Source organism: Pinus tabuliformis, chromosome 7 (genome assembly GCF_031772625.1).
Source record: "Pinus tabuliformis cultivar Carrire ecotype Pingquan chromosome 7, CPIR1, whole genome shotgun sequence".
In the NCBI taxonomy this organism is placed as follows: domain Eukaryota; kingdom Viridiplantae; phylum Streptophyta; class Pinopsida; order Pinales; family Pinaceae; genus Pinus; species Pinus tabuliformis.
The window spans coordinates 521,885,974-521,895,391 of record NC_142293.1 but is presented as its reverse complement, the minus strand read 5'-3'; positions in this window follow the sequence as shown (position 1 = coordinate 521,895,391).

Genomic DNA, 9,418 nt, shown 5'->3' with positions numbered 1-9,418 from the left:
TCACGTAGTGTATAACGCATTTAGTTTTGCATTGACTAGCTATTAGTTTCATTTGACCAAAAAAAATTGCAACTCAGCCATAATTTAACATTACCAATTAAATTTTATTATTTTTTCATAATATTTAAATATATTTATTTAAAATCTAATTGGTTCAATTCTTATAACTCTTATTTTGTAATCATTACTTATGTATAGATATAATTAATAAAAAGAACAAAAACTATTGTACAACCTACAGAGAGTATAGTTGTCACGTTGCAACAGTGTCATTCACACCTATTGAGAATGCATATGACTTCATTTGATGTCTAAGACAAGTGTTCTGATTAATTTAATAGAATTTTTATTGGGTCTCTCCCGTTCCGCTCGATATCCCATCAAACTTGAATGATGCCATTATGGATATGACGGTAACCCCCCTCATGTGAAAAATTTCTTGCACTTAAGTTAATACCATGTGGCAAGCTACAACACACTAAGCAATGGAGCAACTTGCAACTTTGTGGATAAGATAAGTATTATCATCATATCCAATTGATATGAACACACTTTTATCATTTATAATGAAATTTTGGATGACAAAGAGTATTATTAAAAAAATTCCCATGTTGGATTTAAAAACTTAAATTTTTGGCCCTTTAAGTGAAAAGGTTAATCATTTAACAAAATATTTCAATAGGAGTGTATGGGATATGGATTATTCTTCATGGTTTGTCATAATCTTTTTATTTACCTTTAATCCCTCGACAATTAATTTTAAGTACATTGTATTTTTCAATATTAAGAGTTTTTACTTTAATAAAAGAAGATGTGGTAAGTAGTTAATAAATTTTAGAGTATAATTAATAAAGTTAATATTTAAAACTCTAATTAATTTAGTAGTTTTAGCAGTTGTTCTCTTTTCTTTTTATCCTTTTTCCTCTACTTGTTTCTCAAGTGTACACTAAATCTATATGAGAATACCTCTTTTCATTTTACATTTATCTAATAAATGGTCAAAAATTCATTATTTACTTATCAAATTGCAACGTTACTATATTTACACTAAGCAGTTTACCTATCCAATTGCAATGTTACTATATTTAAACTAAGCGGTAGGTACTAGCTACTATGTAGAACTTGTTTATATAATGGTAATAGTTTAAATATTGCATGTCTAAGAACATTTATTACCATTGATATCAAGTCCAAATATGTTTTTCAATAACACAAGTCATTGGGTATGTTATTATTTTACAATGTATTATTTATAAAATGGTAATAGTTTGGTGATGTAGTTTTAAGTGGTTGAGAACTCTTGAATTTTTATTTTTATTTTGATTTTGTAATTTTTATTTTATTTTTATTTTTTTGTATTTAAGATATGTGGTTAAATATAAATAAATGTTTAAATATTTTCCATTAAAAAATAAAAAATGTAAGTTTGGGTGGTACCTTTCTATTACTTTTTCAAAATAAAGTAGGCATTACAAAATAAGCATCCATACCCAGATGGTCTCCACCTACCCATTAGGAAATCAGGTCTGTTAACCATCTAGTTGCATTGTAACCAGTCCAAAAATGAAATACTCTCATATTGTTTAATAAAGCTATATGAACTTGACTATCTTTATCACTCCTATCGACTATGAGTCTATACCAAATTAGCCAAAACCCTATATTATTCATCTAAACGGGACTAAGAAAAAAAAAACCATACTATGCAATTATTCAGGACTAATCATCAGAGGACTCAATTGGCGTGGGGTCTTTAGCACTAGAACCCAGCAACTCAGTCAAAGGCATACAAGGAATGTGCCTCTCTATGCGTGCAAGGGGAGCATTCTAATGTTGTATCTACACTGAATTAGCTGGAATTCTCCTGAAACTCTTCTGAATAACTTGGGTTGCCTGAAAGGGGCAACATCACAGCTTTAGCTAAAAGTAGCTTAATCATCCATAATAAGTAAAGAGTTTCCATAAACAGAGTACGATGAACTCGTTTATTTCCTTGATTTGGGGTAATATCACCAAAATCTACCCTAATTTCCTATTCACTAGGATCCAACTGGTTACCAATCTCGGCTTCCCACTCGCTAATGGCTTGGCAAGCCCGAGGGTGGGGGTTGTACCTATAAAAGCTATCCATAGCAGAAACATGGCAATGAGTATTCCACCGGTGTTAGAATTTCCACTATGTTGTAATATAGGTTGTGTCATTGCTTCAACAAATCCCTATTGGAGATATGCTTGAGGGTTTCCAATGAAACAAACCACTAGCCATTAATCCTCACAGTAGGAGAGTCATGATTGTTCTCTGGAGGGTGTCCAAGAGAAAGGAGCCCGTGGGACAAGTAGAATTGAATACTTGCAAGGTCCACAAAGACAATGATGAAGAAATGAGACCTCACCATGAAAGCCTAGACCTTGGCATTGTCCTCACCTCCCACAACTACCCTGGAGATTCTCCCTTGCCCCAGGTTACCTGCAGATGGTGCCTTGTTTTGGTTTCTCAGTGATCTGCTACCTGCAAAAGTTATGGTGGTCACCTTCTCTTTAACCTCCAAATGCCTCCTTCCTTGGTTATAATCCTGCTCTGACGTCCCAAACATGGGAAAACTTGTGTGCGAGTAGCAATGCCACCCCCCTCTCTTTACTACCATTAACTTCATTATGGCGGTTCAGAACCCACCACATCCCTTAACCTGTCTCTCACCTCAATTGGGGGATAAAATTATTTCATTAAAAAACATAAAATATGACATTAAAAAAATAAGTTATTTACTAAAATATATTTAATTGATGTGAAAATGTTTAGCAAACATTTACTTTAAAATTAGAGGTATTTTGGAAGTTTATGTATTCTATTTTTAAGACAAAGAGAAGCAAGTGTTTAAAAATTGTGTTCTCATCCACAATGATCCCAAGAATTTCAGTTGGTAAATCCAAAGTTTTAGAATGATGGTGTTATAAAATTCCCATGGGACTTTTAAACAAACAAAATTATATGGATAGAAAGGATGGTTGGTAGTTGAATGTGCATATGCTAATTAGATTTTTTTCAGCGTAACTATCAAAGTATCAAGCACAATAACTTTAGCTTTTAGTTCTTTAAAGAAAGTTTAATGGGAGTATAAGGGGTTAGCTTAATTAGTTGTTACCAATATTGCTAGGCATTTGGCTAGTTCTATGCTAATCGGTGATTGATTTGAGTCGCTTAGGTTAAGCACATTAATCTATGCCAATAGATTATCAACCCATGGTCTTCAAATTCCTTCATACAATGGGTATTTTCCTTACATAAGTTGTGATGTACAACTGTCACAAGTTGTTGTAATTCTATAGTAGGGGATTGTGGTAACAATCATGGGCTAAATTGCAAAAGAGCTCACAAAATCCCCTTTTCTAACCTCCTTATAAATGGGTTAGCATCAACAATGGTATACCTTTGAACCATTATGAAATCATTTTGTAGATGATCTCCAGTTTCTTAGATTGTAGACCACATTCCTTTTTGATTAATTTTCTTCCCCTTTTCCAATTATTGGATATATTCTGACAAAACAATAAATTAGTATTAAAATTAGGCCACTCTTGGTGCTAAAGTTGGGATAAATATATCTACCAATCCATTTATTGATTTAAGCTACATAGCAAGCTCCAATGCTTCCTATTACCACTCAAACTAGCAGGGGTCCTAGGCGGGTATCATATAGAGAAACTACTAAGTTAAACGGAAACATTGGAGCAATAGCCCATTGTCACCTCAGTTAAGGCTCCCTGCTATTTACAGAGTTCAATCGATGGGAGGAGTCCCGATATGAAATTAATCACAAGGATGAATAGATCAATGAGTGGATGGCAGGTGATTCCTAGGGCCTATTCACAAGAGAGACTCAATTATATAGCTTGCATTCTTGAGAAGCAAGGTGATGGGCTCTCTAGGAAGGGATAAGAAGATACTTGAGTCTAGGTTTAGGGGATAATATTTGAAAAGGTGTTTCCTAGACTTAAGGATCTCGATGAAGAAATGGCTTCTAGGTAATCCTTGTAGAATTTGAGTTGAAGATTTGTGGGACCACAGAAAATCCAAGTGGACCCAAACTCGGTTAAGGGTATGGAGTTGATTAATCAAGGAGGGGCTTGACCTAATTAGGGAAGAGAATAGGATCGAAGGACTAATTTTCTTTGATATTTTGAAGGCAATGATCCCAATGAGGACACTAACCCAAATCAGGTTAGGGAAAGAAGTGGTCTTACGGCTAGGGATTGTTATATCTTGGGATTCCAGCATTGGATTTTATTCAAACTTGAAGGTCCTCTAGAAAAAACCTTAGCGCAGTAGTGGACCAAAAATTGAGGGGTTTGAATGGCTATAATAGGATTTGTTGGATGCCCTAGGTGACCCTCTAGGGTTAGGCCTAGAGTTTGGAAAAAGCGAAGAAAGAGAGGTAAATTTGACCACCAAATGGATACAAGGATTAGTGCCTTATTACTTGGTCCTAATGGAGTCAAGATACACATATATTGAGAATTTTTGTGAGCTAAGGAGACCTAATTGATATTTTCTAGCTTCTCTAAGGGCAATAACTAGGTCAATAGGGATTTATACTTCAATTTTTTGAAGGAGATAAAGTTTTTTGAGGTATTCAACCTAAGAGGTGCCTTTAGGAACATTAACCCAATCCCTCAAAGCTCAATGCATGCATTTAATCACTTGTTCAAGGTCTCAGAAGAATTTCGCATTACATAACCCATATAAGAACAATGATATCAAGATACATGTATTTGACAAGTAAGATAACAAGAATAACATCAAAATTTCGACTTACGTGAGAGAGAGAGTATATCCATTAATCAATTTCTCATTGTGAAGAACCTCCAAATATAATAACAAAATCCAAACATCATAGCGCATCAAGAAAGCTCCAAAATTTATCCCAGCAAAAAATGTGAAAATCTCTCAAGAGATACCACTCCAATCCAAGTGATTATGAGAGGTTAGAATGAGCCTCTTTCATATTTATACAACTCTAAAGGGGCTTCAGTTCGCCTAATTGGCCTAATTTATCCCCAAATAATAAAACAATACATAATAATGACATTACTTGGTGACAAGCCAACCTAGATGGCTTGATAATACAAATAATAGCCTCTTAAGTGGGAAAAATAATGAATATGATGAGTCATTGGGCAATTGAGGAGGCCTAATGGAGTCCAAATGTGCCAAGTTGAGTGAAAAGGCTCCAAAAATAGTGGACAAGGGTTGCCTCTTGATATCCAAGCAAGTCATATGTGGTGCCTCCCAGTGGATGTGGGGGCACATTGACATCCCCGTGGGTCTCCAGGTGGATTGATAATTCCTTTAAACCATCTGTAAATGCTAGGATAATGACTTACGTCATTCCCTTGTCTCCTGTAGTGAGGTAGATAATCATCTAGACCCTGGAATGTTTTCCGAGTGTATGGTGCAAATGTGGAGGTTGTTGGGCATGGTGAACCAGGTGCATCATCCTCATCCAAAAGGTGGAACACGAGCAATCAATGAATGGCGTTAGGGATCCATGAAGTACTCTCTGTTATGGTGGAGGCCCACAGCTCTCAACACTCATCCTAAAAGTGCCAATGTGGCCCTCGGGAGGGATTGGACCCTGTATAGGGATACCAAACCCCAAAATGGAGATCCACTTGCAATCTTGCATAAGATATGATGTGTCCCCTTGCCCTCCAATACAACAAATCATTAGAGTAATCAAGTAAAAGAGCTTACAAATCATGGAATCAAGTGGGAAATTCATGATGGTATGCCCTTCCATAGTGGGCTTTAGTGTGTACAAGTGTCTCCAAACTTTGGCATGATGTGTGGAATATAACTGTAGATTCCCCCTTTTAAGGTGGTGTAACTCATTCCCCACCACGAGTTAGGGAAATCATGGGTTCCTTGATGTGGAGGGGGCTCATCTATGACCCATAGGAACCTGGGTGATGGCCATGAACGAGGGGTAGATCTCATGTTTGGCTTTTGCTTGCATGATAAATTTGTATGTCCCGACCATATTTTGAATTTTGTGGTACATTCCTTATTGTAAGTGGCCAAATTATGCTTTTTCCTTTATTTTTAATTACATCAACCTTCGAGCATCATTCCAGGCCTGACCCAAAGTGTGGAAAAGGGGAGGGGGAGGCTAACCTTATTTCGACCCAGTGGACACATGTGGACCCAGAGGGGAAAGGTTATGAATGGGGTTAAAATGAGAAGATGGGAGTGAAGTATATGGCATCGCAAAGTGGGACCACGCAACCAAATCAATATTTCCCATGTAGTTCCATCCCTAAAGCTAATGGTCGGCGAGTAAAGGAGATCCCACAGAACTAGGATACAAGGTTGACTACCAAAATCAGGCATAGGAGACAACAGTACAAACCTAGTCCACTCTTTCCACTAAATCCCTCATCAATCAATGCCCAATAGTGTCCATGATAAGTAAACAAAATCACTCAACTAAACCAATGAAAAGTCATACCTTTGGGGTCGACAGGTCCACCTTCAAACATGTGATCATAACATATAGGCAAGGGACCACAAGGTTGGCTCGGGTGGTGGAGAAAATGGCATATCGAGCTATCTGGTGGATGCAAGGGGCTGTTGGCTGAGGACCATCTTGGAGAATTTTTTTCTCCTAGTGATATCACCCACAAAGTGGTGGGTAACACTTCCAATTGATCACTCAATCACTACTGTAATAATGGGATTTGGAAATGTGGTAGCAATCCACCAATAAATTACTGTTTATGATGCACATCCTTAGTATTATAATTTGGATGGGTCATGAGATTCAAAACCACTAGTCATAATCCCAAAGTGGCTCTACCACCTTTTATTTAACCCCCTTTAATTGGATAATGCTCTACAACACCAATTTTGGCTTTTGAAACTCCTTCATAATATCTTGACACAAATGATCCAAATTTGATATTAGATTCGCAGGAGAACTTTGTGTATACTTTACGTGCCACTACAAAGCTCTCTTGCATAATGTTGTTTGCAACTTTACCTAGTTGATGGCATGGATGGTTCTCCATGTGCTCCAAATTACATAATAAAGAAACCAGTGCTACTCCACATCTGCTTCAACACAACTATGAAAGAAGAGAAGCCACAAGAAATAATTAATCAATTAAATCACTATTCTTGTCTAATGGCTATGGATTAACAAAAAATTCAAAGGAATATTGTTTGGTGTGGATCTTCCCATTTCCTCCCACCACTAGCTTTTATGAACTTCTACAAAAATTTGATAACATGCATCTCATTCACTATCCATGTTCTCTATGTTTTCCATAGTTCAACTCTAAGTAGATTCAATTTATATCTACCATATAGTTCTCATATGGTACCAATTCCCTCAAATAAGGTCAACACTTCAATATCTGCAATGATTGAAAGCATACCCTAACATACCTTGTGCCACTAGGAACATATTTATCAATATTGGGATTTCACCAACTAACCTTCCATGAGATCCCTTTTGCAAAGAATTTTAGAGTTTTGTCAAAGATTGATGGCATTCAATTCACAATTTCCAAATCATGACATTTTCGTAACATTTTTGAGCTAGAAATTAAGTGCTCGTGACATTTCAAGACCATAGGACTTAAAATTTATTAAAATTATCTAAATTCAACACAATTCTTAGACATCGATGCCAATGTCTGTTGAGAAATCGGGAGACTTCTAAGTTAAATTAGATTTCTCTTTTCTCTGATAACTGCTTGTGAAATTTGTTGGCTTCTTATTAATTTAATTATGTTTTTCTTCATCAAACAATTATCAAATGCAAAATCATGAAGATCACAATACATAAGAAACACAAGATATAGGCTCCAAGCCAGGGTAAAACTCCTATAAGGGGAAAACCCAGAAAGATTCTCTTCTTATAGAATCATATCAAAGTGAGATATCCAAGACCCATGACCAACCTTCTAGATGCCAAGTCAAACCCTCATTCTGCACAAAAAAATCCATCAACAACAAGAGACCAAAAACAAATCTTCAACAAGAGATAAAATAAGGCAAAACTTCCACAAACCCTTCTCCAACATACGACTTTGACCCTCCTTCTCTTGTGAAATTTCAGAACTAATTGAGCGAATTGTGTGAGTCCAAATGAGCTCAAATCATCTTCTATTTATATTTTCCAGAGGGGTGCAAATATACATGACCTTTGGGGCAGAGCCGACTTGACAGGTAGCGTCAACTTGGCATCTAGAGGGGTTTTTGACCCAAATTACATATTTTAAGATTATTTTTCCTTTTTCTTTACAATAGGTCCAAATAGGACTTTGACTCTTTGACTCAAAAAATCCTAGAAGCATGAAGAACATGCTAATCTAATAAAATAATAATAATAATAATTCATTTTCTTCTTTTTCTTTTACATAAAATATGCAATGATATAAGTACAAATATCATTATCAAGACCAAACCTAGTTACATTTTCTAACACTCCCTCTTAACTAGGGAGGTATTCATAATTCCATAACCAGTACAAGGATACTTCTCAAATTGAAATATTATTATAAGAAGAGTCGGATTGATAAGCCATCTTTAAGCATCAACATAATAACCAATATTGTCAAATTACAACATAGCAAGGCCTTAACTTGAAAAGCTCTAACTCTCCACAAGACTAGAGCACAATGTTGGTGTTAGAGTTTCAACGTGAATTTGTAATAAACAGGGTTAAAGCGATGACAATGGGAGGAGAGTCAGTGCATTTTTGTAAAAATGGTCAGTTAAAACTCTGTATTTTCCTTTACAACACAATAATTTCGGGCACGGTTTCCAAAAAAATGAGAACGAATTTTTCAAAACTGAAGAGTTTTTTGTCCATAACAGACTCATTTAAAATAACCTCTCTTGGTTTTCGAACATCTATCATGGTTTTTGAGATTTGAATGGATTTTCTGACCCTTGTTTTCAAAAATTTGTGAGTTTTATTTTCTTAAAACGTCAAGTGCATGTGCGTTGTTCCAAGCTCGTGGGAATATTTATGTATTTGTTTATTTTCAATCTAGAAGAAATAGAATATCAAATGGAAATCGTAATAGATATAATATTGGTGTTATGCAGATGATTCGATGAATCATAAAGTAAAGGACATATGTTGTGTTTAAAAATTTAAATTTTTTGCCATTTAAGTTAAAAGGTTAATCGTTTAACAAAATATTTTGATAGGAGTGTATGTGTTATGCATCCAACTCACAAAATAGAATAAAGAGATAGATCAACGACTTCAAAAGTAGCCTCTTCGAGGGGGCAACCTCCTTTACATTACATAAAGGAACAAGTCTTGGATGATACAAATGAAAATACCTCCTTTCTATATATAAGAGTCTAAGGGGTCACAATATAATCAGAGTCGACATAACAATA